At 44.5% G+C, this 26,188-nt stretch overlaps 1 long non-coding RNA gene across 1 annotated transcript; it reads left to right on the top strand.

Moving 5' to 3' along the window:
* Positions 1 to 334: 334 nt before the first annotated feature.
* Positions 335 to 25,082, top strand: LOC124097262 (uncharacterized). Its single transcript, XR_009227523.1, has 3 exons — positions 335 to 503; positions 13,925 to 14,089; positions 23,819 to 25,082. It is a non-coding gene; the product is annotated as an uncharacterized LOC124097262 (long non-coding RNA).
* Positions 25,083 to 26,188: the final 1,106 nt, after the last annotated feature.

Here is a 26,188-nt window from a genome sequence, read left to right as displayed (position 1 = left end):
TCACCATCAGAATAATTCCCAGCAAACAGTGAGCTGCAAAAAAGGACAGGACATCAACTGAAAAACAGCAGCTGAGTCCAGAAAGCAGGGCTTGTCTGCAGAGGAGCCTGGATATTTGAGGCTTGAAAGTTTGTTCTCTAAAAGCTGTTATGGTTTAGATAAGAGACATTCCCCAAAGCCCATGTGTGAGACAACCCAAGACCAATCAGAGATGATGTGATTAGATTATGAAAGCTGTAACCTGATCAGAGGATTAATCCTCTGATAGGGATTAATTAGGTAGTAACTATATATAAGCAGGTAGGCTGTGGTTGGAGGAGGTGTCCCTGGGGTGGGGGATGTGCCTTTGGGCTTTATATTTGGTTTCTGGTGAGCAGAGCTCTCTCTCTCTGCTTCCTCGTTATCATGTCCTAAGCTGATTTCCTCCTCCACTGAGACATTCTGCATCACCTTGGGCTCATAGTAATGGAGTTGGTTATCTATGGATTAAGATCTCTGAAATGGTGAGTACCAAATAAACTTTTTCTTCCCTAAAATTGTTCTTATCAGGGTTTTTGGTCACTGTGGTGGAAAAGGTGACTAAAACAAAAGACAACTGATCAATCCACCAGGTGCCTGGCACATACCTGTATTCCCAGGGATTCAGGAGGCTGAAGCAAGGGCATTTGCAAGTTCAAGGCCAGCCTCAGCAATTTATAGACCCTCAGCAACTTTGTGAAACCCTGTCTCAAAATAAAAAAAGGATTGGGGATATGGCTCAGCGATAAAGTGCCCTTAGGTTTAATCCACAGAATCAAAATAAAAAATAAATAGGCAAATGATTTAGATATTAATTTAGTATTTGGTGGGTGTGTTGAAGGATGGTCAATTAGTAGTTAAAGTGTAACAAGTGTTCCTAGAGGAAAAAAAAATCACTGACGTATTTGGATAGAGAAGAAAGGGGAAATGGGGGTAGTGAGCCCTGAAAAGCACAGATGTGGAAGCTGGGAGAGGAGCCCCCAGTGAGGTGGGATACTGGCCTAGGTGCATCTCTAAACAGGGAGTCCACCTGGCAGCGTGGGCTCCTTGGCTCATTCCTAAGACTCCACAGAAGTCTCTGCTGCAGTATCTGAGAATCATGGAGAATGTGGCATGTGCAGAAATCACAGCCACTGCTTCCCTTCCCACCACATGGAGATAAAAGCCCAGTGAACATTAGGGTTTAGTTCCTGGGATGGAGCTGTTTAGTGTACTTTCATTTTTGTTTTTGTTTGTTTTTTGAGCACCAGGGATCAAAATCAGGACCTCACACATGTTAGGCAAATGCTCTACAACACAGACACGCCCCAGACCATTTGATTTTTGAGTCTTCCTTTCTTTATTTTTTTTGGGGGGATGGTACCCCCCAGGCATTCAACTTAGGGGGCACTCAACAGGGGCACTCAACCCCTGAGCCACATCCCCAGCCCTATTTTGTATTTTATTTAGAGTCAGGCTCTCACTGAGTTGCTTAGCTCCTCGAAGTTGCTGAGGCTGGCTTTGAACCTGCGATCCTCCTGTCTCAGTCTCCTGAGCCACAGGGACTACAGGCATGCTCCACCGCACTCAGCTGAGTCTTTCTTTTTTTACCTTAAATTACATAAATAGGCTCTATGTAAACTTCCTTTTAAAGGAGGTGTAGTACTCCCCAAGGGAGCATGCTGTCATCTCCTTCTCTTTTGGTGGGCATTTTGATATGATTGTACATATTACTGCAGTAAGCGCCTTACTGCAAAATGACTTCCCACATCCTCCCACATCTTTTTTAAAGATACGTTTTGGTCCAAGTGGAGGATTACTGGAAAAAGCATGTGAAAAATCTGGAAAAAGACTTTAAAAAGATAAAGTCTGGTTCTTTTCGGGCTCAAGGAGGCCATACTCACCTAGGCCTTCTTGGTTTTACTGTTGGGTATGAATGTCTCCAGTGTCCCAACCTCCCTTCCTCAGGCCACCTCCATGATTGTGCCCACTTTCAAAGGTGGAAATCTTATTGTATAAAGTGGAAAAAGTAATTTGGGCGTGTTGGTGCACACCTGTCATTCCAGTGATTGGGGAGGCTGAGGCAGGAGGATCATAAGTTTAAGGCCAGTCTCAGCAACTTAGTAAGACAATGTCTCAAAAAAAAGAAAGAAAGAAAGAAAGAAAAGTGCCTGGGATGTAGCTCAGTGGTATACACCCATAGATTCAATACTCAGTACCTCCTCACCCTCACTTGATTAATTGATTAATTAAAGAAAAATGAAGTTTATCATTTGCAGGAAAATGAAAGAATCTTGAAACCATTATGTTAAGCAAAATAAGCCAAACTCAGAAGGTCAGTGGCCATGTATTTCCTCTCATATGTGGAAGTTAGAGAGGAAAAAGGAAATGAAAGGTGGTGATGGTGATGGTGGTGGTGGTAAATCTCATGAAAATTAAAGGGAGATCAGTGAAGGAAAGGGGCCAGGGGTGTGAGGAGAGAAGGAAGGGCGGGGGAAGTACTGTGGAGTGATACTTGGCTAAATTATATTGCTGTATGTGAGATGTACAAATAGGTACCAACAAATCCCATCATTATGTGCACCAATAACACAATGTGGAAGACAGAGGCTGGGATTGTGGCTCAGCAGAGCACTCGCCTAGCATGTGCAAGGCCCTGGGTTCAATCTTCAGCACCACATAAAAATAAATAAATCAAATAAAGGTATTCTGTCCAACTGCAACTAAAAAATAAATATTCTTTAAAAAATGTGGAAGACAAAAACATGTTATGAAAATGGAGGAAAAAAGGAAAGCAGTAGAAATTGTGAAGATCAAGGTCCTTTCTTTACCTCCTTTCTCCCCTACCTTCCTTTCAAGGACTGGAGGAGTCCTTTTTTCTCCTTTGAAGGTTGCAATGACTGGAGTTTCCTAAGGAGTGAGAATCCTACCAGGAGCTCTGGAGCGCAGCTGCTGCAGGACCTGGCCTCTACCTAGTTCCACTGGAACATCCGGGCTTGCTTCTCAGGGTGGTGTAGTAGTAGCTCTGGTCTTCACACCTTCAACAGTGGCCATGAGTCACAGAAGCTGTGTTCCACTCTTTGACACACAGCAAGGGTGAGGAGAACACCCCCCAAACTCCCCACAGCTGCCTTTACTCAGGTTCTATCAACCAGACCTGCCACTTGGTCATCCCCACTCCTTGGAGGCACAGGAAGGACCCCAGCTTCCTGAACAAAACTGGACTCTCTTAGCAAGGAGGAGATGACCATTGGGCAGGCTGCAATGGTGACCACTCCATTGAGACGATGGAGCCAGCCAGGTCTGTGGGTTTGGACAGTCATAATGGGAAGCCTCAGGATGGGCCAGTTATACAAATGGGGGCAAAGGGGAAGCAACAAGAAACAGGGCTTGAAGGGGAATGCCAGAGGTGGGAGCAGGGCTCCTTAAATTCCCCGAGATGAGGACGATTTATTTCCTGTGGGCTGACCAAGTAGGGGTCAAGAGGATTCAGAGCTGAGCAGAAAAATGTATTATTGGAGTAGAGGGCTGGATGGGCCAAGCCTTGCCTCAGACAGGATGCTTAAGGAGTTCACCTCCCGTAATCAAACGGAAATGTGTTTTTCTCTTCCTGTTGTCTTCTTCCTCCTGCCTTCCCTGCTTTCTCTTTCCACCCTCTATCCCAACCCTCTTTACTTTTTTTCTCTTTTTCCAGCCCTCCGCCCCTTTCTTTTTTCTCTTCCCTTTCTTCCTCCCTCCTTCCTGTCCTTTCGAGTCTCTTTCTTTTTCTTGTATTCTCCTCCCTTTCTCCCCTCAGTTTCTCTTTCTCTCTTTTTCCTCCAGATCAAACCTTGCACAAGTTACCAACTATTGACACGGAAGGAAGGTTACATTGACTTTTTTTTTTTTTTTTTAAGTGTCAGGGATTCATTAGACCCTTTCAGATTTCTCTCTCAACATTAGCAGGTTTTGAAAAAACATCTTGTTTTTGTTTTCCACAAATGAGGTCAGGAAGTGCCTGAGAAATAATTCATGGAGGATGAATATTTAGTGCTTGATTTCTGTAGGAAACAGGGAGCAAAGGGACAGAAAACTGACCTGCCTCCAGCATGCTCCCAGCAGTTTGAAAAGCTCTGGCTCCACTACAGCTTCAAAAATAGCTCTGTTCGCTCTGGGACCTGGTTGGGGGATTTTCCACAATCAAAAGCAGCTGCTTCATCTCATTTACCCATTAGGCTGACCTCGGCGGGGCTCGGGCTCGCTGCAGGCATCTCAGAGGCTGGAAAGATCTGCTCAGAGCGGCCTCGTTTGCCAGTGTAAAGCAAGTCAAGCTCCTTTGCAGCAACTGTTTACATTTGTTTTTTGAAATACTCCTGACTCCTCGGGGCAGCGATGAAGTCACTATTTGGAGCTTTCTAAGAATGTTAGTCCGGTCTCCATATCTCTCCACATGTTGCCAAGTTACTATGGACAGTGGATCTCAGGGGACATCCCTCTCTTCCTTCCCAATTTAGTTCAGAGCTGTGGCTTATTTTATTTTTATTCTATGGTTATTAAAGTAGAGCAGCACACAATTAAAATCCAGATGTTGCAGAAAGGATATGAAGTAAAAATAGAAGTTCCTCTCTTACGTACCCAAATTCCCACTAAGTCTTTTCTGGGGTGGCAGCCTTTGGTGGTACCCAATATCATTCTATAATTTTCTGAGCATATACAAGTGAGAGTGTATGATATCTATTTAATATGTATGCATGTGCATGTATGTACATTAGGCATACACATATGCATATATAGACATATGGTATACATTCAGTAGTGTGTGTGTAAAATACAGCATAGCTTTGGGCAAATTGACCTCTAAAGTTCTTGTGATTGAGAGGACTTGGAGCTGTTCCAGACTGTCTCTTTCTCTTTGAACATTTTGACTAATTGGAGCTGGGTCCGTCCTGCATAAACAAGGGAGTGAGTGGTTATGCATATTGGCTCTGGAGGCTGGTGATCTGGGTTCAGATTCCTCCTTCCTGCAAGTAACTTCCTGTGTGATTTTTAAACTCAGTAAACCTTGCTTTTCTCATCTGTAAAACGGAGGCACAGCCTCCTAACTCAGAGGATTAAATGAGGTGATGTACACGAGATGTCAGCATTACCTGAGCTCAGTGGGTACAGGTCATCGCTATTATGAGACCAAAGTATTTCCAAGCATTTTCATCAACTCACCCACTCCACCGGCACATCTGTCTATTCTCTTCCCCCAAAAGTTGTGATAGCCCTGACTGTCTCCTGGTCCTTACCTATGGGACCTGCTTGCTCAGTACACAGAACATGAGATTCCTGTGGCCTGGCTCTTGCTTTGGGTTCTTTCTGAGTCCTCTGCCTCATGATGCTTCCTCTCTGCTTTTAGACATCTGCAGATCACATTTTGAGTTTGTGGGTGGCAGGTGCTCCTCCTAGAGTGATCCCTTTCATTTTGTGTCCCGATTCTCATGGGGAGCTGGTGTACAATACTTGCTGACAAACTAATATGTTGTTTTCAATACAAGCTTTCCACCTTGCCCTACCCAACCTCCACTGTTACTGATAAAGCACATCAATATTGAAGAAATGTGACCTAGAGATGTCCTTTTTTTTCAGGGGGCGGGGGCGGTTTGCTGGGGATTGAGCCCTTGACCTTGTAAAATGCTGGATATAAGCACTCTGCCATTGAGATAAATCTCCAGCTTTTTAAATTTTCTTTTGATACAGGGTCTTCTCACTAAGTTTCTTAGGTTGGCCTTGAACCTATGAATATTGTGGCTCAAGTCTCTGGAAGTACAGGAGTGCACCACTGTGCCTGAATAGCAGAGGTGCCCTTGAAGGGGACATTAAAGACAGAAAGACAAGCCCTTAGGGACTGTACAACATAGTAAGTAGAAAAAGGAATGCCTTGGGATAAAGGTGGCAATCGAACAACATCGACTGGTATTTAGAAAATAAGGTGTGTTCCTTTGCAGCACATAAGAAAAAGAGTGACCTCAAACAGATCTGTGACACAGGCTGAGCACTTCTTAGTGGTGCATGTGCCCCTCCCCAAGTGCCTCAAGACTTTGGGGACTTCACTGGACTGGCTCCACAGTGAGATTCCATGAAGCCCCATGGGCAGGGGAGTGTGTAGTATCCATAGACAGTAGAGTTCCTTATTAGACTATGACTGTCTGACTGCTGTGGCTCCTTGTCACCCCACATTAGTTTAGTTTCTTCTGGTGGCTCAGGGTAAGTTGCCTGGGATGCCCCATAAAATGTATCCCATCAGCCTTTGGAATGTGCAGCATCCACCCACACAAGCGAGCCAGTGGAGGGGTTTACAGACTGAGAAAGCAGGCCTGGGGCTGGAGGCAATGGGGAACAGAAGCAGAGAAGTTGCAATGCAAACTGAGAATCCAAGTTCTGGTGATAAAACTGTAAAATTGCCTACAAATGGTGCAAGGTTTTTTTTTTTTTTTTCTCTTGCACTCGTTTTCAATAAGTTGCTGGGGTTTTCTTTCTCCCAATTAAAAAACAAACTGAGCTTATCAGAGAACATTTGGAACCCAACAAAAAGAAAGAAGAAAAGGATTCTCCCCTGATCTCATCACAAAGAGATTAAGCAGTGGTTTTGGGGAGACTGATTTGTTCAGGTGTTGAATTACACTGCTTATATATTTTCAAGGTCCATCTTGCACAAACACTTACAGGAACCTGTGCAAAATGAGAAGATTCTTTCTTTGGTATTAGCAATTATCTTTTTTTTTTTTTTTTCCTCAATGCTGGGGATCAAACCCAGGGTCTCACATAAGCCAGGCAAGTGCTCAGCCGCTGAGCCCAATCCCTAGTGCTGCAATCAACATGCTCACAGGAAAGTCTGGGTAACTCCTACTTGCCTGAGGGGTCTCACTAATGCTTATGCAAAGTTGAATCCTCAAGGACTACATTTGAAAGTGGGCCACAGAGTAAATATTAAATTATGGCATTTACTTCTCTGAGGAACCCTCAGCCTGGCAGCTTTTATAGTCTTCTAGGCTGAGCCATGAGGTCTGGGCAGGAGAAAGGAGCTTGGTAAAGAGGGAGAGCTCCCTGAGATCCTTTTCCTGGAAATGGTGGTCCTTCTTCCTGTCCCAACATTACGAGGTCTCTTTTCTGGTCTCTGGTGCTCTGGTCGGAGTAGGATATAATCCAAAGGAATGAGGAAAAGCCACCCCTTCTGGTCCCTGGGAGCAGAAGAGGCCAAAGTGAGGCACAGGTGGGAGAGAAAAGCATGTGTCAAAGGACACTGGCTCCCTCCCCTCTGGGATCTTGAAGTCACTGCTTATCAGGGTACTGCCATTGTGGTGGGTGACCCCATTGGGATGGGAGGGTACAGAAAGTGGCTGGGCATGCTCAGACATAAGAGGGCCACTCCCCTGTTGTCTAGCACTTGAGTGCCATGTTGAAGGGGTCAGGGTGACATAGCCCTGCTGCCGGCCTATACCTGCAGGGCTGGGGCAAGAGCACAGATGGGCATGTCTCATTGATTTGAGGCTCCCACCCTGGCAAGAGGAGGGTTAGGGTAGGCTAATGGTGGGTCCCAGGCTGGGGACAGAGGGAAGATAGGGCTAGATTCAGAGAGGTCTGTGAGAGCTGAACCAGCTGCCAGGGGAGTTGTGGTTACCCAGCTGCAGTCACCTTCACCAGATGTGGCTGCCTGATCTTGAACTTCCCACCTTTCAGAACCATGGGCTGAATAAACCCTCTTTTCCTTTATAAATTATTCTGTGGCATTTAACTATAGTAACAGAAAATAGACTAAGCCTGCTACTTACAACCCGAAATTCCTGATCCAGCCACCACTCAGGTGCTCAGCTTGGAGCCAGACTCCTGTAGCCACAGCCCTCCAATGTGGGTTAGAAAGGAGGCCTGCCTAGGGCAGCCCAGCCTGGTAGGTTCATGACCTGGTGGGTCTGAGTGCCCTTCATGCCCTTGGGCACCCTTGTCCAGTAGACACCATGCCTACATGAATGGTAAATGGAATAAGAAATAGCTCCATTGATCCAACCTTAAACCCAGGGCACAAACCTTCACCCCTCTTCTATTTCTGAGGACATATAAGCAGAAGAGGCCCTTTGTCCCCTGCCCTCCCAGTCTACAAGAAAGGCTATAGAGGGGAGAAAGAGACAGAGCATTTGGGAGACCACATTGTTGGAATGCTTCTTCTGATCCCCTCCCACAAGATTCTTCCAGGGTGTTGGGGTTGGGGGGTGCAAGCACAGTGGGCAGCAAGGAAGGATGTACCAGTAAATCCTGAGCACATTGGACATGTGTTTAGGCAGGGATCTAGGGGCTGGGGCTGGGACTGTATCTGTGGTGTGTAAGGGTCCTGAATCACCTGTGGCACGTAAGGTGGGCAGCACAGAAGTGAGCTGGCTTTCTGCCTTGCCAATGAGTCTCCCTCCTCCAATCAAGAAGCCCTGGAACCGGCAGCTGTGGGGAAACCAGTCAGCCAGAAGAGGTGCAAACCTGGAGCATTGGCCCTTGGGGGAGCCTGGCAGGAGAGACCCCAGAATTTAGACTTCTTTGAACTGGAGAATCATTGCCAAGTGTGTGAACGAGAGATGCCGTTTTTGAGAACAGAGAGAGAGAAATATGTGTAAGACCCAGGTATTTGAAGAGCCTGCATTCACTTCCTTCTGCGATTCTTAGAAGAGCTGAACCCAGAGCACAGGTGGAGAGGAGCTATTTCAGAACCACAGCTTGCCCTGCCCACTCTTCTTGGGGTGGGGGCGGGGCATGAAGCAAAAGTCCAGCCCCCTTACCTTGTCCTCTTAGCCTCTGTATTAGTCAGGGCTCTCCAGAGGGACAGAAGAAACAAAATATGAAACACACACACACACACACACACACACACACTTTACTATAGATATTTACTATAGAGGATTTATTAGATTGGCTCACATGATCGGAGTCTAAATAGTCCCACATGGCATCTGCAGGCTGGAGAACTAGAGGAACTAATAGCTGTTTGGTTCAAGAAGCCGGAAGACTCAGAACAAGAGGAACCAATGATGATGCAGCTCCAGTTCGAGGCTGGAGAGTTGCTGATGCAAATCTGCCTTCAAAGGCTGAAGAATCTTGCATCTAATGTCCATGGGATATGGCAGCAGCAAAGGCGCACCTGCTACAGGCGAGTCTGGTGTGCATGCGTGTGAGCTTCCAGCTTCTGTTTCTTCTTTCTATCCATACCCCAGCCTACTGGATGGCACCACCCCAATTCAGGGCAGGTCTTCATGCTGTTTCCTGATCCACATACCAATCTGCTCTAGAAACATCCTCACAAATGCACCCAGAAGTGTGCTTTATCAATTTTCTAGGTGTTACTCAATCCAATTTAAAAGTTGCTAAAAAAGCTAATGGGACATGCCCAAATGTTGAAGAGGTACAAAAAAGAGGTTGGAATAGTAGGATGGAAATAAGTGATTGAAATGAAGCCTTCTAAATACTTTTTTAAAATTACTGTTATAACAATACAGTGTTAAGACGGAGGACCATGGATGTCAGGCCTCTGGGGTCACATTTGTGGCTCTATCCTGGTTCAGATATTAGAATAGACAAGTTACTCAATGTCTCAAACAAATATGCAGGGGTTCACATTCAACACAGCCCTCTTCAAACCCTCCCTTTAGGGTTGACATAAGGGTTAAATGCACTAATGCTGGGCATGGAGCCCCCCACTCCCATACCACATCTCACTGAAACTAGGCTTGTTATTTGAAAGATGGCTCTTGATTGCAGAGGTGCTCAGATATGAAGAAAAAAGAAAGCTTGCATTTGAAATCCATAAAATACTGCAAGAGCTCAATATATTAAAGGTATTACACCATTATTTCATTCAACACACATTTTCTTTTTCTGGGAAAACTAGTTGTGCATTTAAAATGTTGGCCCATGTTATTCCTTCCTTAAAATCTCATTTATCTCTGTTGTGGTTTGGATATTAGGTGTTCCCTGAAAAGTTATGTTTGAGACAATGCAAGAAAGTTTAGAGGTAAAATGATTGGATCATGAGAACCTCAACCTAATCAGTGTATTAGGCTCCTGATAGGGATTAACTGGATGGTAACTGCAGGCAGGTAAGGTGTGGCTGGAGGAGGTAGGTTCGTGGGACATGCGTTTGGGGCATACATTTTGTCCATGGTGAGGGGAGTCTCTCTCTGCTTCCTGCTGGTCATGTCCTGAGCTGCCATGACATTCTGCCTCACTTTGGACCTAGAGCATTGGAGCCAGCCACCTATGGACGGAGACCTCTGAAACTGAGCCCAATAAGCTTTTTCTCCTCTAAAAATTGTTCTTGTCAGATATTTTTGTCACAGCAGTGAAAAAGCCAACTAAAACAACCTTCCCTCCAAGTTGGGGATGGATTCTGTGACTCACTTGTGAAGAACTGTACCTGGCAGAGGTCTTAGTGTGTGACTTGGAGATTAAGGCTTAAGATGGCCTTGTGACTTCTATCTGGGTCACACTTTCTCTTGGATTGTCACTCTGGGGCAACCTGGCTGTATACATCACAAGCGTCTCCATGGTAAGGGTGATGCCCAAGTGGCAAGAGACTGAGACCTTTAGCCAACAGCCTCATCAGTGAACTTGAAGAAGGTAGATGGCCCCCAGAAAGCCATCAGATGTGCAGCCCCAGCTAACAGTTGAAGGAAAGAGAATGTGAGCCAGAACCACCAGCTGGGCCTCTCTGAGTCCCCCACCCACAGAAACTATGTGATGGTGCATTTTGTTTAAGCCATCAAGTGACTGGGTAGTCTTCATGAGGCAAGAGTGTACTAGTCTCCATGATAAATCCCCTCAATATACACATAAGTCCAAATATACACCCAAACTATACTTATGTAAACTGCCCGCTTATGCTAATACATGAAGAGACTCAGAACTTTGGAATGTTCCTTAGCAATGAGGAAAGTGTTGTGAAGGACACTAGTATGGGCAGGGGACAAGAACTCAGGCTCTAGCCAGTAGGCACAGGTTCAGGGCACTGAGAGAACTCCTCACTAGCCTCCCTCTACACAGATATTGCATACCCACCAAGTGTCAGCTATGGTGTGAAGTCACAGTCTTTGACCTTGGGGGAGTTGTTAGCTCACTGGGGAGACAGATGAATGAATAGCTAGCACAGAGAGATTAATGCCCTGAGCAGGGATGTACACCGTGGAATGGGAGCACGAGGAGGAAAAGTCAGGCATTCTCCTGGGGTAGGGGCCAGGGAGTCTTCACCTCTGTAGGCTCTTTGGGTCCAGAAGAGAATGAGTTTGAGAGACCTTCCTGGAGGTGGGCTGTGTAGGCTGTGGCAGGGGGAGACCAGGAGGTCTGCCTGACTTCACAGAGGGTGCCAGGTCAGGGGAGGCTATGACCTTCATGAGGAGGGCCAAAGGCAGCCCTGGGAGGGATTTGAAGAAAGGGTGGGAGGAGCGACCCACTCCCTGCATGTTTTAGCAAGAACAGAAGGGTCCAGGGCAAGGGCGGGCATGGGGTGAGAGGCTTCTGCAGGCAAGATGCGGGGTGCAGGAGGGAACTGAAACAATGTTCAATGTCATAAAGAATGATAGTGAAACTGAGCAGGTTTCAACTTTGAATTCACATAGAAATCCCCTGTTTTCTACGTCAAAGGACTGTCCTAAACACACATATCTCCTCACATCCTCTGGCCTTTCCACGCCATTCTAGAAAAGGTGTCTACACCATCTTATCAGATGGAGAAGGAGAGAAATATTTACTGCAGGATCATTGTTCCTTGATCTTAGTTGGCTTTAAATAAACATTTAAGGCATGGCCTATTGGCCCCCTTCATGGATGAGAACACCAAGGTGCAGTTACTGAGGCTTGGGGCAGAGCGGCAGTGTGAGAATTTAAGCCTGCTCTGTGTGGCTGCAGTGTGAGGGTGGCCAGGGGTCCCCAGGGGCTCCAAGATCAGCAGTATCTTTTTTTCTATGACAAATGCACTATATGTGTGAGTGATAGGGGGATGTGGATGAAAACTTCTGGTGCCAATAGGCGCACCGGCCTCTGACAGCAGAGCATTCAGCTGACAATATTTGAAAATCAGGTTTTTAAATACGAGGCAGCCCTCAATTCTATGTGGGCAGATGTAAGGCAGGTGGAAGGTAGTTGGTATTGACAGCAGGGAGGAGACATTATTGTGGTCTCTGCACAGCCTCAGCTTCAAGTCATTGTCCCCAGGCTTGGTCAACCTGAGCTGGTAAACTGAAGTTTTTTGATTTTTTTTTTTTTTTTGGTACCGGATATTGAACTCAGGGGCACCCGACCACTGAGCCACATCCTCAGCCCTTTTATGTATTTTATTTAGAGTCAGGGTCTTACTGATTTACTTAGCACCTCACCATTGCTGAGGCTGGCTTTGAACTGGCCATCCTCCTGCCTCAGTTCCTGAGCCATTGGGATTACAGGCGTGTGCCACCATGCTGGCTTCTTTGTTTTTAATATTAGTCTTTGCCTCCTTTTTTCTCTAAAAAGTAACATCAAAAAGATAACATATCAGGGCCCAAGAAAAGGAGGAAGGAAGAAAAGATTGAGACCTCAATCAACAACTTTTCCCTGTAATTTTTATTCACTGCATTTAGCTTGATGTCTGAGGCATGAGGGTCTAAAGCCTGGACCATCTGGCACTGGTTGTGGGAACTTGGACAAAGTTCCTAGTATCCTAGTTTCCTCTTCTGCAAAACAGAGATAATACTGCTTCTTCATAGGGTCACGACGGGGATTCAAAGATAGTAAATGCTGGTCGTGGTGGTGCATGCCTGTAATCCCAGCAACTTGGGAGGTTGAGGCATGAGGACTGCAAGTATGAGACCAGCCTGGGAAACTTAGCAAGACCCTGTCTCAAAATCAAATAAAAAAGGGCTGAAGATATACCTCAGTGCTTGCCTACCATGTGTGAGACCCTAGATTTAATTCCCAGGACCACTGCAAAAAAGAAAGAAAATGAATGTGAAATGCTTATACCCTAGGCCATCATAGCTGTACCATATCGAGTCGACATTATTATTATTATAACTATTACCTTTGACACTGACCCCATTTGTGTTCCTTAGGGAAGCCCTCTTAGGATTACCTGGACTGGGTACTGGGTTAAGGGAGAAAGCATAGTATGTTTAGTTCAGGCTGGTGTCATGGGTGAAGTTCTTTGCTGGGATGCACAGATAGTTTAGCTAAGTGTACAATCATCTCTTCTTGGCAAATGAGAAGTGCCAGCTGCTGCCTAAGAGGTGTGTGTTGAAGGACGGTCTAAGTCAGCTTGAGCTGCTATAACAAAATACTACAGACAGGTTGACTTGAACAGAAGGTATTTATTGCTCATCATTCTGGAGGCCAGAAGTCCAATACCAAGGTGTTAGCATGGTTGGTTTCTGATGGGGGCATCTTTCCCACTTGTACATAGCCACTTTCTTGTTGCATCCTAATGTGGAAGGAGAATGGTCACTAAGGACACCGATCCCATCATGAAGGCACCACCTTCATGACCTCTTCTAACTCCAATCACCTTCCACAGGCCCTAACTCTTAGTACTGGCACCTAGGAGGTTGCAGCTTCAACATATGGATTTTTTTGTTTGTTCATTTATGGTGCTGGGGATTGAACCCAGGGCTTTGTGCATGCAAGGCAAACACTCTGCCAACTGAGCTATATCCCTAGCCCAACATATGGATTTTGAGGAACACAAACATTCAGTCTACAACAGGTACCCATTTCCCAAGAGCTAGTAAAGTCTGCAGGAAAGCGAATGCTCAGGTAGAATGATTTTTCACCTGGGGCTTTTTTTCTGCGTTCTTGGTGTGCCACATAGGCTTCCCATGGGGACAGCATTGATGTGTCTTCCCTGCACATCTGCTTCATGTGGGTGACATAAGTTTATCCCTCTCCATATTCTCTCTGGTGACAGCACTGTCATGACCCTACTTCTGCCAAGAGAAGACAGAGCTTCATGAGCCTTCCCTACTGCCGACTGTGGTGTGAGTGCTTCTGGACGCTGAACTTCACATGCTGGCCTCCAGGGGTCCCTGAGAAGGAAGATGAAGGAGCTGTCTCTGTATCACGTTGGAGCCTGGTGACTTGTTCCCCCATAGCTTATCTGGAATCTCACTAATTATAAAAATATTGGCAATGAGCTCATTAGGCCTGGTCCTCTGAGAAAAGCCAGGTGAGGGGTGGATCCTCCAGAGCAGCACTGGGTGGAGGGTATTTGTTTTTGACACAGAGGAGGTGCAGTGAGAGCTGGTCATGAGCTGACTTGGAAAAGCCGACGGCCTACGACAAGTTTACTGAGAGCTGGGGCGGCTGCCTGGGTGGAAGGTAGTTTGTGGGTTTGCGTTGGGTTGTCCCATCCCATGGACAGGATTCAGGGAGACTGGACAGAGCATGAGAGCCCAGGGAAAGGGCTCAGAGCCAAGCCAGGGAAGGACAGAAGGAAAGATGGAAGGAAGTGAAGCTGGAGGAGTGAGGAGGGAGGCAGGGGCATTCCCAATTCTGACCAGGGACCTCTAGAGTTACCCCAGTCTCCCCTGGGGCCCCCTCCAGGGGTGAATAATTGGGTTGTAAAGTAGCAGGAACTGGACTTGAGCCTGGATGGGGTGGGTCACAGCAGAAAGAGCCAGTGCGTTCAGCTTGCACAGGGTTTGGCCCCTTCAGTGTTCCTGTGTTTGACTGAGTTTACTGCCAACCTTTAGCAATCAGGAGACTTACAGAACCCAGAAGTGTTGCTTCTTTTTCACCAAAAGCCATTCTGGTGCCCGTAGCCCACCTTCCCAAGGTGACAGCTGCCTGTCCTTTGAGAAGATAGCAAATCCCCAGCGCAGGCAGTGAGCACTAGATTAGACCAGCGTCCTGTCCTGCAGGCCAGTGCCTTTATCACAGAGGCCCCAAGTTCTAGGGACCTTCCTCACTTCAGGGTGGAAATTCCTCCTGGCCAGGTGCCTGCTTCACTGTGGGGATGCCTTTCTGCTCCTCCCGTCCCAGCCTGGGGACCAGGAGTGAGTTCCAACTGCTTGAGTCTCCCTGGCTGTCACCAATGGACTGTGTCTGAGGGGAAATGGGGCTTTTTAACAAAGCCAGTCATCCAAGAAAAGCAACGCCAAAGATTCTATAGTTGAAGCAGCTCTGGGCTCCATTCCCGCTTGGTTCGTCACAGGCCAAGACGTTCCCGTTATTTTATTTCAAGGCTGTGTCAAGCAGAAACACTTTCCAAGTCCCCAGCAGCCAGCCGGTGGCATGGAATGCGTCTTCCTCCCGCCTTGGCATTAACTATGGCTGTCACTGAGAGGGAAATGAACCACCCTGATGCCTGATTGCCTCGGGGCTCTGCCTGAGTTTGCGCTGGAGGACTTGAGGCCTGGGCAGACTCATCTGATGTGGAAGAGACGATTTAAAAACAACTTTTTTTATGTTCAAATTTTCATACATAGAAAAAGCCAAGTTTAGAGATGGAGACTCCATGGTACATGGTCTGAGTTCTAGATGTGGTAGCCTCCAGGCCTCACTGCTCAGCACCTGCCCAGCCACCTCCTTTCTTGACAGGTCAGCGTTCTCTGATTTTAATATTCAAAAGCCATTTAAATGACTCATGAAAGAAACTAGTAACAAAAAAAAACTTTGAAGACCCAGGCCCAGTACAAGAAAGCAACTACACAGTATCTATTGAACTTTATGTCCTTATCCATATAATATGGTATTTGTCAGTCATCTGTCAGTCAAATAAGCAGTATATATATACTATATATATATATATATATATATCACATAAACATATATATGATTCTGGGGATTGAATCCAGGGCATTTAACCACTGAGCCATGTTTCCAGACTTTTTATTTTTTATTTTGAGACAGGGTCTTGCTAAGTTGCTGAGCTTCGCTTTTTTTTTTTTTTTTTTTAGTTGTTGATAGACCTTTGTTTTATTTATTTATATGCGGTGCTGAGAATTGAACCAGTGCCTCACACATGCCAGTGAGCTACCACTGAGCCCCAGCCCCAGCTGAGGCTGGCAATCCTCCTGTCTCAGCCTCCCGTGCTGCTGGAATTATAGGTATGCACCATTGCCTCCCACTTCCTCCATATTTTAAAATATGAAAGTCTTCCAATATAGGAAACCAGGACAATACCACAAACTTCACCATCATACTTCCTACCCTCCTACTGAGATCCTGTAATTGGTAACATTTTGTTTTTCTCAATTTTTCTTCTTTCTTTTCCTTTCTTCTCCTTCTCCTTCTTCCTTCTCCCCCTCCTTCCACCCCCTTCCCCTCTTCCCCCTTCGTCCTTCCCCCTCCCTCCTTCTTTTCTAAAATACCTGAAATTAAACTACATAGTTCATGACATTATAGACCTAAATGTGTAATAGTTGAGGTCAACTGTATGTGAAGGTGGAGATCAGGTGTGTGAAGGTGGAGATCAGATGTATGTGTGGAGGCAGAGGTCAGCTATGCATGATAGAGGAGGTCAAGTTCATGGCATGGCAGAGAGCATGTGTGATGGTAGAGGTCCAATACCCAGGACTAGCAGTACAAAACTATCCAGGAAAAAAAAGTTTTGATTTAAGTTTTTTAATAATACGTTTGATTTTTCTTCGATAGATAAAACATGACTCACTCTGTCTAAAATCAGGGCAGGCCGGAGAGGAAGTAGCTTTTTTGTTTGTTTGTTTTGTTGGTGCTAGGGGTTGAATCCACAGGCATCTTACCACTGAGCCTCCCTAGCTCTTTTTTATTTTTTTTTATTTTGAGACATGGTCTTGCTAAATTGCTTAGGGACTTGCTAAGTTGTTGATCCTGGCTTTGAGCTTGAAGTCCTCCTGAGTCTCCCAAGTTGCTGGGATTATAGGCATGTGCCACTGTATCCAACTGAAGTAGATTTTTGAATCCCAGAGAGTGGTCAGTCAGAGGGAGAGGCCACCTCCCACAGGAGCATGAGAGCCCACGAACACCTGCTGTGGGGGGGTTAACTCAAAAGGCCTTGAAGGATCTGTAGACATTGAAAAAAGCCCTCTCTCTGTCTCTCCCCCCACTTCTCATCCAGTCATGCAGATAAAAAAAAAAAAAAGAAACAAAGATGAGGAGGTCAGAATTGCACAAAATACAAGGAATACCTCTGCTCAGCTGGACAGGAGGGACAGGTATAGGGGAATAGCAAGCACTGTGGTTGACAAAACAGGCTGTGATCGCCATTCAGGGGGCTAAGTGCTGCCATAGGAAGCCAAGCCTTCCCAGCTGATGTCCTGTGTGCATCTCATCTAGCAGCAGGCCCAAGATCCCCAAGAGGGAGGTAGTGATGCCCTCACTCTGCCCTTTGCTCAGTGGGAGAAGCCTGTTTCTGAGTTAAGATGATTATTCTACATAAATTACAAAAGTATTCTTTTGCTGGAAGTACGGCAAATGTTCATAATTTCAGGGACTCAGGAGGATGAGGCAGGAGGATCACAAATTTGAAGCCAGCCTCAGCAACTCAGCAAGACCCTCAGCAGCTTAGTGAGAACATCTCTCAGAAAATAAAAAGGACTGGAGGTGTCGTTCAGAGGTAAAGTGCCCTCAGGTTCAATCCCCAGTGTTGCAAAATAAAATAAAAATAAATAAATAAGATAAATGAATAAAATATTTTTTGAATGAGCTGGTTGGTGCTGACTCCAGCTTAATAATCTTTTTTTTTAAAAAAATACTTATTTATTTATTTTAGTTGTAATTGGACACAATATCTCCATTTCACTTGTTTATTTTTATGTGGTGCTGAGGATAGAACCCAGGGCCTCATGTGTGCTAGGCTAGCGTTCTACCACTGAGCCAAAACCCCAGCCCCTAGCTTAATGATCTTTATGTTAAGAAGCCACTCTATAAAGTGGGCAGTCCACATCTGAATAAATGGCAGAGAGCCTCCAGATATTGGCCAAATGTATACTTCATAAAGCACAGAACTTGGGAGTTGGCTGATAAAGCAAGAGAGAACTAGGTGAGAGAGATCAAAAAGGCTGGGGGCTGTCACTCCCCAGCTTGGGGACTTGCTGCAGCTTCTACTTCTGCACAAAATATGTGCTAATAACATGGATCTTAAGGACTGCCAGGAAATTGAAGTGATGTGTATGTGAGGCATGAAATAGAGTCTGGCATAGTCTAGACCCTTCTTTCCCCTGATGTGTATGTGTGTCTGTGTGTATGTTCAACTATGAGTATGCATATGTGTGTATGTGTATATGTGTAAGTGTGGGAGTGTGTAGGTGTGGGTGGTTTGTGGGTGAGTGCAAGTGTGAATGTGTGAGTGTGCATTTGTAAGTAAGCATATGTATGATATCGTGTGTGTGTGTGTGTGTGTGTGTGCACTCCCCCTGCTCTTCTTGAATCCTGCCATGTCTGACTCCTGGCCTGGTTTGGCATCCCCGCTTCCATGGCTCAGGCTTCCAGATGGGCAGTTCATTTGCTCAGTTTGGCCCAGAAAGAAGCCCCACCTCCAGCTGTAACCTGAGAGTGTTGTGGAATGCAAGACCTTACTCCAGGGCCATGTGAATAGAACTAATTCTCTTTCCTTTGGCAGCATCTCTATGGGGAAAAAAAAATAGTGGGGCTAGGAGGGGGGAAATCTGGAGACCACTTCTACTCTCCCACGACAGATTGTTCATGAAGCCAATAGGGCCTTGGGATTCTTGCAAAGACTTTCTCCTGTAGATTTCGCAGGGCAGAAAGTGACACAGTCTCCTTGTGATTATGTTTGAAGAGCTCTCAGCACCTGAAGCCAGGCAGGCGGGCTCAGAGAGCAGTCATCTTGTTGGTTGACCATGTGTTTGTGAGCCTGTATTGTGAGTCATGCCCGTGTCAGGCTCCAGGGTTGCAAGAGTGAAATCAGCAGCTGTGGACAGGCCAGAGTTCCACAGTGGACATCACAGCTGTCGTGGCAGAGGCTACCAAGAGAACTGCCTCAGAGCACAAATGGCTCCACCATTTAAAATACAATTAGGTTTGAAGACAGACCATTGTACACCACTTCTTTAGAAAATCTCTGAACAGGCTGAATCAGACACATAGAGTGGGGCAGCCAACTGAATGATTTTATTTTGTATCCTCTGGGCCTGGGTTGAATCCTGGGGCAGTCACGTTCCTCCTAAAGGCTCCTAATATGCCACAGCCCCCGGGTCTGTACTCTTGAGGGAAAGGTTTTATCACAAGCCATGCTGGGTTTGAGTCTCAGGCTAATGCTCTGCACTTACTGTTTATCTACTTCCTCTTTGTCTCTGTCTTCTTGTTACAAGGTGACAGGACAGGGACAGTTTCTGATGCACTCTAGTGACACTCAGAGTAAATAGCAAAAGCGCTACACATCTTGCTAAGTATCTGATGATATAGCTGTATTTCTAAGTCAGTATCATACTCAATGGGACTGAAACTGTTAGCTCCTGAGATCAATGTCTAGTTTCACTACTCTTATTTAATGGAGTATTCGAAGTCTTGGGCAGAGCTATAGGCAAGAGAAGGAAATATGCAAATATTTGCACATTTGCCTTTTGTAGAAGTTGCTGATTTTGCCTGTCCTCCCTTTTGTTTTTACATTTGGGGATCTGTCCCTTTTCCATTGCATATGGTAATCATAGGGTCCCACTGTTTAAAATTCTTTCTTTTAGAACCATATCTTGTACAAGAAAAATCCTCTGTTCTCCAGACACTATATAATTAGGAACCATCATGTGGCCGTGATGCAGAGAGAAGTTCAGTTAGTATTTGGGGGATGGGGTATAGGAGAAATAGGAGGGTGAAGGGGAAACAAGACAGGGATATATTATAGACATCATCTGGGTCCCCAAGACCCTGGGACCAGTCTCATAGCATCCTTCCCCTCTGAGACATGGGACCAATCCCGTCTGTGCTTATGCCTGGTATTTTGGTTTTGCTTTGGTACTGGGGATTAAATCCAGGGGCACTCTACTGCTGAGCTATATCCCCAGAATACATTTGAAATTCTTACCACTCAACAAGGAAACAAGCCATCTGGCTTAAAAATTGGCAAAGTTCTTGAACAGACCTTCCCCCAAGAAAATATATAGATATCCAATAAGCTCACAAAAGATGCTCAATATTACTAATCATCAGGGAAATACAAACCAAAAGCACAGTAAGATACCTCTTCACACTCATTAGGATGGCTATTATTTAAAAAATAGAAAATAACAATTGTTGGCAAGGACGTGGAGAAATGGTAATTCTTGTGTGTTGCTGATGAGAATGTAAAACCGTGCAGCTGCTGTGTAAAACAGCAAACTTAACTTTGGAGTCACCATGAAATCCATCAATTCCGCTTATTGGGATATATGCAAAATGATATTTATATCCTTAGCAACATTATTCACAGTAGCCAAAAATGGAAACTTCTCAAGGGTCCTTCAACAGATGAATAAGTAAACAAAATGCAGTGTCTGGGTGATGTGAAACATCATTCCTTCTTACAAAGGAAGGAAATTCTTGCATTCGCTACAACAGGGAGGAACTTTTTAAAAAATGTATTTATTTTTTAGTTTTAGTTGGACACAATATCTTTATTTTATTTTTATGTGGTTCTGAGGATTGAACTCAGTGCCTTATGCATGCTAGCAGAGCACTTTACCACTGAGACACAACCCCAGCTCCCAACATGGATGAACTTTGAAGCTATTGAGCTAAGTGAAATAAGCCGTATGTAAAAGGATGGATACTACCAGATTATGATTATATGAGGTACATAAAGGACTTGAGTTTATAGAAACAGAAAGTAGAATAGTGGTTTCTAGGATTGTAGGGAGGGAAGAATAGGGAATTACTGTTAATGTGTAAAGTTTCAGTGTTGCAAAATTTAAAATGTTCTAGAAATGATGGTGGTGATGGTTGTACAACAATGTGGGCGTACTTAATGCTACTAAACTGTACAATTTTTTCAAGTGTTTCTACAATCTGTGGCTTCGCTTTTCACTTTATCAATGGGGTACTAAAGTTTAAAATGATGGAGCCCAATTTATTATTTTTCTTTTTGTTGCCTGTGCTCTTGGTGTTATAGCAAAGAAATCATTACCAAGTCCAATATCATGAAATTATTACCAAGTCCAATATCTTCTGAGTTTACTAGTTTTAGTTCTTATGTTTAAAGTCTTTGATCTGTTTGAGTTAATTTTTATACGTGGTGTACGGTCCAACTTCATTGTTTTTCTTGTGGATATTCAGCTTTTCCAGCACCAGTTTTTGAAAAGAATGTCCTCTCCCTATCCAGTTGTCTTGGAACACTTGTCAAAAAATCATTTGACTGTAACATGAGAGTTTACTTCTGGGTCCTCAATTTCATTGGTGTTTATTTTATTTATTTATTTATTTATTTATTTTGTGTGTGTGTGTGTGTGTGTGTGTGTGTGTGTGATGCTGGGGATTGAACCCACAGCCTTATGCATGTGAGGCAAGCCCTCTACCAATGGAGTTATACCCCCAGGCCTTCATTGCTGTTTTAATCCTTTTTATTTCTGCAAAATAAAAAGTTGTAATGTCTCTTCTTTTATTTCTAATATTATTTAAGTCTTCTCTTTTTTCTTACTTAATTTAGTGGTAGGTTTCTCATTTTTTGTCAACCTTTTCAAAGAACCAATTCTTAGTTTTGTTAATTTTCCTTTTTGTTTTTTCTATCTCACTTATCTCTTCTATAAACTCTATTTTTTCTTTCCTTCTGTTAACTTTGGGTTTGGTTATTATTATTTTTTCTAATCCCTTAAGTTAAAAATTTAGGTTATTGCTTTGAGCTACTTCTTTCCCTTCTCTCTCTCCTTCTCTCTGGCACTAGGGATTAAACCTAGGGCCCCACACATGCCAGGCAGGTGCTCTACCACTGAACTACACCCTGCCACCAGCCCTTTTTATTTTACTTTTGAGATCGGGTCTTGCAAAATTGCCCAGGCTGGCCTTGGATTAGACATGCTTCTGCTTCAGCCTCCCAAGTAGCTGGGATTACAGGTATGTACCACTATGCCCAACTTTTTTTTTTTTTTTTTTATGGACTCCATGTCTCCCAGTCTTTGCAGACTGGGAAGACATTTGACTAATTAAGAGGGCAAGTTTCTGAGCTTTGAATTCAGCCCAAGGTGGAGACATAAACTCTTCTAAGGTCTTTTTGGGGCACAACACTACTCTAAGTCACTGTGTGTGCTGTTTGCTCCCTATTCTTCCCATATACACAGCTGTTTTTATATATCTTAATTTCCTGAGAAGTCCCACTCCAGCTTTTTCTGGGGGCCTTAGCTGTTCTGTTCCTCTATCCACATCTCCATTCCCCTATGCATCTGCAGATGTGTAGTCTCCCTTGTAGCTGTTGTGAGCAGTGGTCTGTCACCTGCTGTGCCTTTTCCAGCCTGAGACCCAAACTTTAGCACTTTCCTTTGTCTGAGCTCTGAGTGAGGTGATACAGAGACCTCTTGGCAGGCATTCCCAAACTTGTTGTGACATTTGCCAACAAAGTCTTTTTTGCTCCCTCCAGTTTGCAAGATAGAATTGGGATCTGGGCTGTGGCTTTCCTCAGCTACACCATGCCAAGGAAAGGGTGTAACAAGGGCAAGTAAAAATGCCATCCAATTCCCTATTGTTTTGAATGTGGTTTTTTTCTTGACTGGGAATTTGCTTGATTGCAGAAGACATTTGAATGTTTCCTAGTGCTTCTCTAAAGTTCTTTTAGCCAGTCTCTTTTTGTTCTTATAATGTTTCTGTGTGGGAACGGGCTGGGAGCACATTAGTCTGCAATCCTGCTAACTTTACTCCTTGCTTATGTCTGTTTGACTTTTGTTTCTCTTGTTGTTACCTTAAAAGATCATGCTGAAGCCGGGCTCAGTGGCGCAAGCCTGTAATCCCAGGGACTCAGGAGGTTGAGGCAGAAGACCACAAGTTCAAAACCAGCTTTAGCAACTTAGTGGGACCCTGTCTCATAAGATAAATAAACAAATAAGCAAACAAATAAATAAATAGGGCTGGGGATGTGGCTCAGGGTTAAGCACTCCTGAGTTCAATCCCTGGTACGGGGGGGGGGGAGGTTCTAATGAATACTTTCATTATTTAACTCATTATTTAAATGATAAGACTCAAACTCAGAGAGGTCATAATGTTCAACATGCATAGGTAAAAAATGGATGACCCATGACTCAAGCCCAGGGTGTCCTTATCTAATTTTCTGTGTCTTCTGAAGCATTTCCCCGGGGATCTTGCTAAAATGAAAATCTTGATTCAGGAAATCTGAGGTGGGACCTGATAGGCTAAATTCTCATAAGCATCAAAATGACTGACTCTCTAGCCCAGGGACAACCAGGTGAATGATGGTGTTGGCCTGCAGACTCTAACTTGAGCATCTACCATAGAGATAACAAGAGCTTGGTGAGGAGCACAGGACCAACTCAAAATGATCTCTAGGTAATGTCTTCTGGATGTGAGGTTGTTTGCTTGTTTTCCTGTATTATAAGGCTCAGGTGGAGAAGAAATACTTTAATTACAGTGAAAAACAAAAAGACCCAAAGCACAGCCTTTCTAGACTCCTCTTCTCATGGTAATGAAGGTGTCCTGAGTTCAAGTGCATTTCCTAAACTTTCCCAAGGCATTTCAAAGTCTCAGGCCAAGCCTTGGAAGCTCAGAACAAACCTTCTCAAGGAGGATTTTTTCCTTTCCCTTTCTGGTTCTGGGTATTAAACATAGGGCTTGCAAGTGCTCTACCATGGAGCTACATCTCCAGTCATTTCTTTTTTTCTTTCTTCCTTCTTTTTTTAAGTGTCTTGTGCCCTGAATAATAGCCTCTATTCCATACTGTCCTGCACAGGAACCTGACATCACCTAATTTGAAGTGACTATGAGGAAGGATCTCACCTATGCAACCTAAGAGGACTCCAAAAGGAACCTATGTTCACCTGTAAGTCTACCGGTCAAGTGAGACTGAAGAAGAACACAGAGTGAAGGCCGCCATAGTGAGTATCAGGAGAGGCCCCAGGGAACCTTTTGTTCCTCCTGAGACTACTGTTATCCTGTTTCCACAAGTCGGGCACCTGAGGCTGGATGTATTCAAGGACAGAGCAGGTCCCATCTGAGTCTGGGAATAGAGGGTCTTCCAGTGCCCACTAAGCCAAATGTTGCCTTTCTGCTCCTTGGCCACAGGTCTGTCCACTGGATAGAATGGGCCCATGGTTCAAGGAGCCACCAGACACCATTCACTGGGTTGTCCCTGGACTAGAGAGTCAGCCAATGTGGTTTTGACTTGGAAAAATGCTATAATAGTCTTCCTCTCAATAAGCTAATCTCATGGAATGTGCAGAAGGAAAAGACCACCAGTATAAGGTAGTGGAAGAAAGGGTAGGACAGCAATTGTCATGCTTTCTTCTCTTCTCTGAACAGAATCCGTGAACAACTGCAAATAGGTCATGGTTCCATGACAGAAGAGTGAGCCCTTCTGCTTCCAAGGGGCTTGGGGCAGGGTCCTTCTAACTCAGCTTGGTGTCTTCATCTGATAATGCTGCTTCATTGGTGCCCTATCAAAATCATGTCTTTGCCAAGCCTGGTGGCACATGCCTATAATCCCTAATCCCCATGGCTTGGGAGGCTGAGACAGGAGGATTGTGAGTTCAAAGATGGCCTCAGCAATTTAGCCAGGGCCTAAGCAATGAAGAGTTATGGAAAATAAGTCCAAGGACATTTGTCTTAAGCTTTTGTCATTTAAAATCGCAGGCCTCAGCCAGAGCAAGGAACACAAAAGAAACTCCACCAGACTGGTACCTAACCTCCTACCCTAATGGGTCAATTAATGCCAATACAATAAGCCCCAGGGAATACCCTATTTATATTCCTGTCCCACCCTAAAGGAAGCCTATATAACCCAGACCTTGCTTCAGCAGGCCACCATTTTCTGGATTATGAAATACCAAAATGAGCCTCACCAGGTTTCCACCAATTGACTCACTGCTAAATACCGAATAAAAAAAGCCTGCTGATCCGAGGTTTGTTTCCCATCTCCTGCCTTCCATCATGGGTGCATCGTTTGTCCTAACGAGCAACTCATTGAGACCCTATCTCTAAATAAAATATATATTAAAAGGCTGAGGATGTGGCTCAGTGGTTAAGTGCCCCTGGGTTCAATCCCTGGCACCAAAAATAAATAAATAAATAAATAAATAAATAAATAAATAAAAACAGTATCTATCAATTACTTCAACATTTACTATTCATGTTATGTGCTGTGTCATTAGCTCTGTGCAAAGTACTTGGAGCTCAGAAAAACAATGAAAATCCTATTATCCTTCCTCTGAAGGAACCCAACTTCATTTCCTGAGATAGCCATCATTTTAGAGCCCACTTTTGATGTGTTTAAAACAATTCTGTCTTCTGTATTTTATGATCAGGAAACCCTGAAGAATTGTCCTTTTCTTATTATCAAAAGAGAAGCTGCTACCCAGCACTTAGCATTACGCTCTCCCTGAACTTGGGACATACCAGGTTATCAGGTCCCTGGGAAAGTTTTAGGGAAGGAGAGAAAGTAGGGGGAAGAGGAAAGTCTTGTTCAGTCACTGTTCATTGGATAGCCCATTTTAATCTTGAAAACCTAGCTTATTCCACTTAAGTTTTATGATGCGAGGGTTTCAACTGTCTCCTCATCCTCTGGGTTATACCACACTGATGGGAGAGAAGCTGGTATGTTTCTGGATTATGAAATAGCAAAAAGCAGAACAACACACACTGGCAACAGAAATGACTACAAATTCTAATTTCCCAGGCAGATCAATAGAGACCAGACTTATGGGAAAGTCTCTGACACACTTGGAAGAGACTCAGTCCTGTGTTCCTCCCTAACCCAGACTGATGTGTGGGTTTCATGTTTCAGTGAGAGTTCATCAAACCAAACCACAAAAGACAAAAGACACATGGGTTTTATGCCAAGATTCTTCTTTTTTTTTTTCTAAGAAGGTTGTACTGAGGTTTAAGACATATATCTGAAGCAATCTTAACTGAAGATTGTCAGTTAATTCAGAAATAGATTTGAGATGATGAGAAAATTGCGTTTTGAAAGAAATCAGTAAAGTATTCACATTCCTCATCACTTCATGAAAATGGAAACAGAAAATTATCTAAGGAAGCGGGGATGGATTTCTTGAAATTCTGACTCAAGGGTGCAGCCTAAAATATCATAGGTAGCGACTATTGG

This window comes from Marmota monax, unplaced genomic scaffold (assembly GCF_021218885.2).
Source record: "Marmota monax isolate L192 unplaced genomic scaffold, Marmota_monax_Labrador192_F-V1.1 WCK01_AAM20220418_F8-fsc00342, whole genome shotgun sequence".
NCBI lineage: Eukaryota > Metazoa > Chordata > Mammalia > Rodentia > Sciuridae > Marmota > Marmota monax.
Note: the sequence above shows the minus strand (reverse complement) of the source record. Positions and strands in the feature narration are given on the sequence as shown.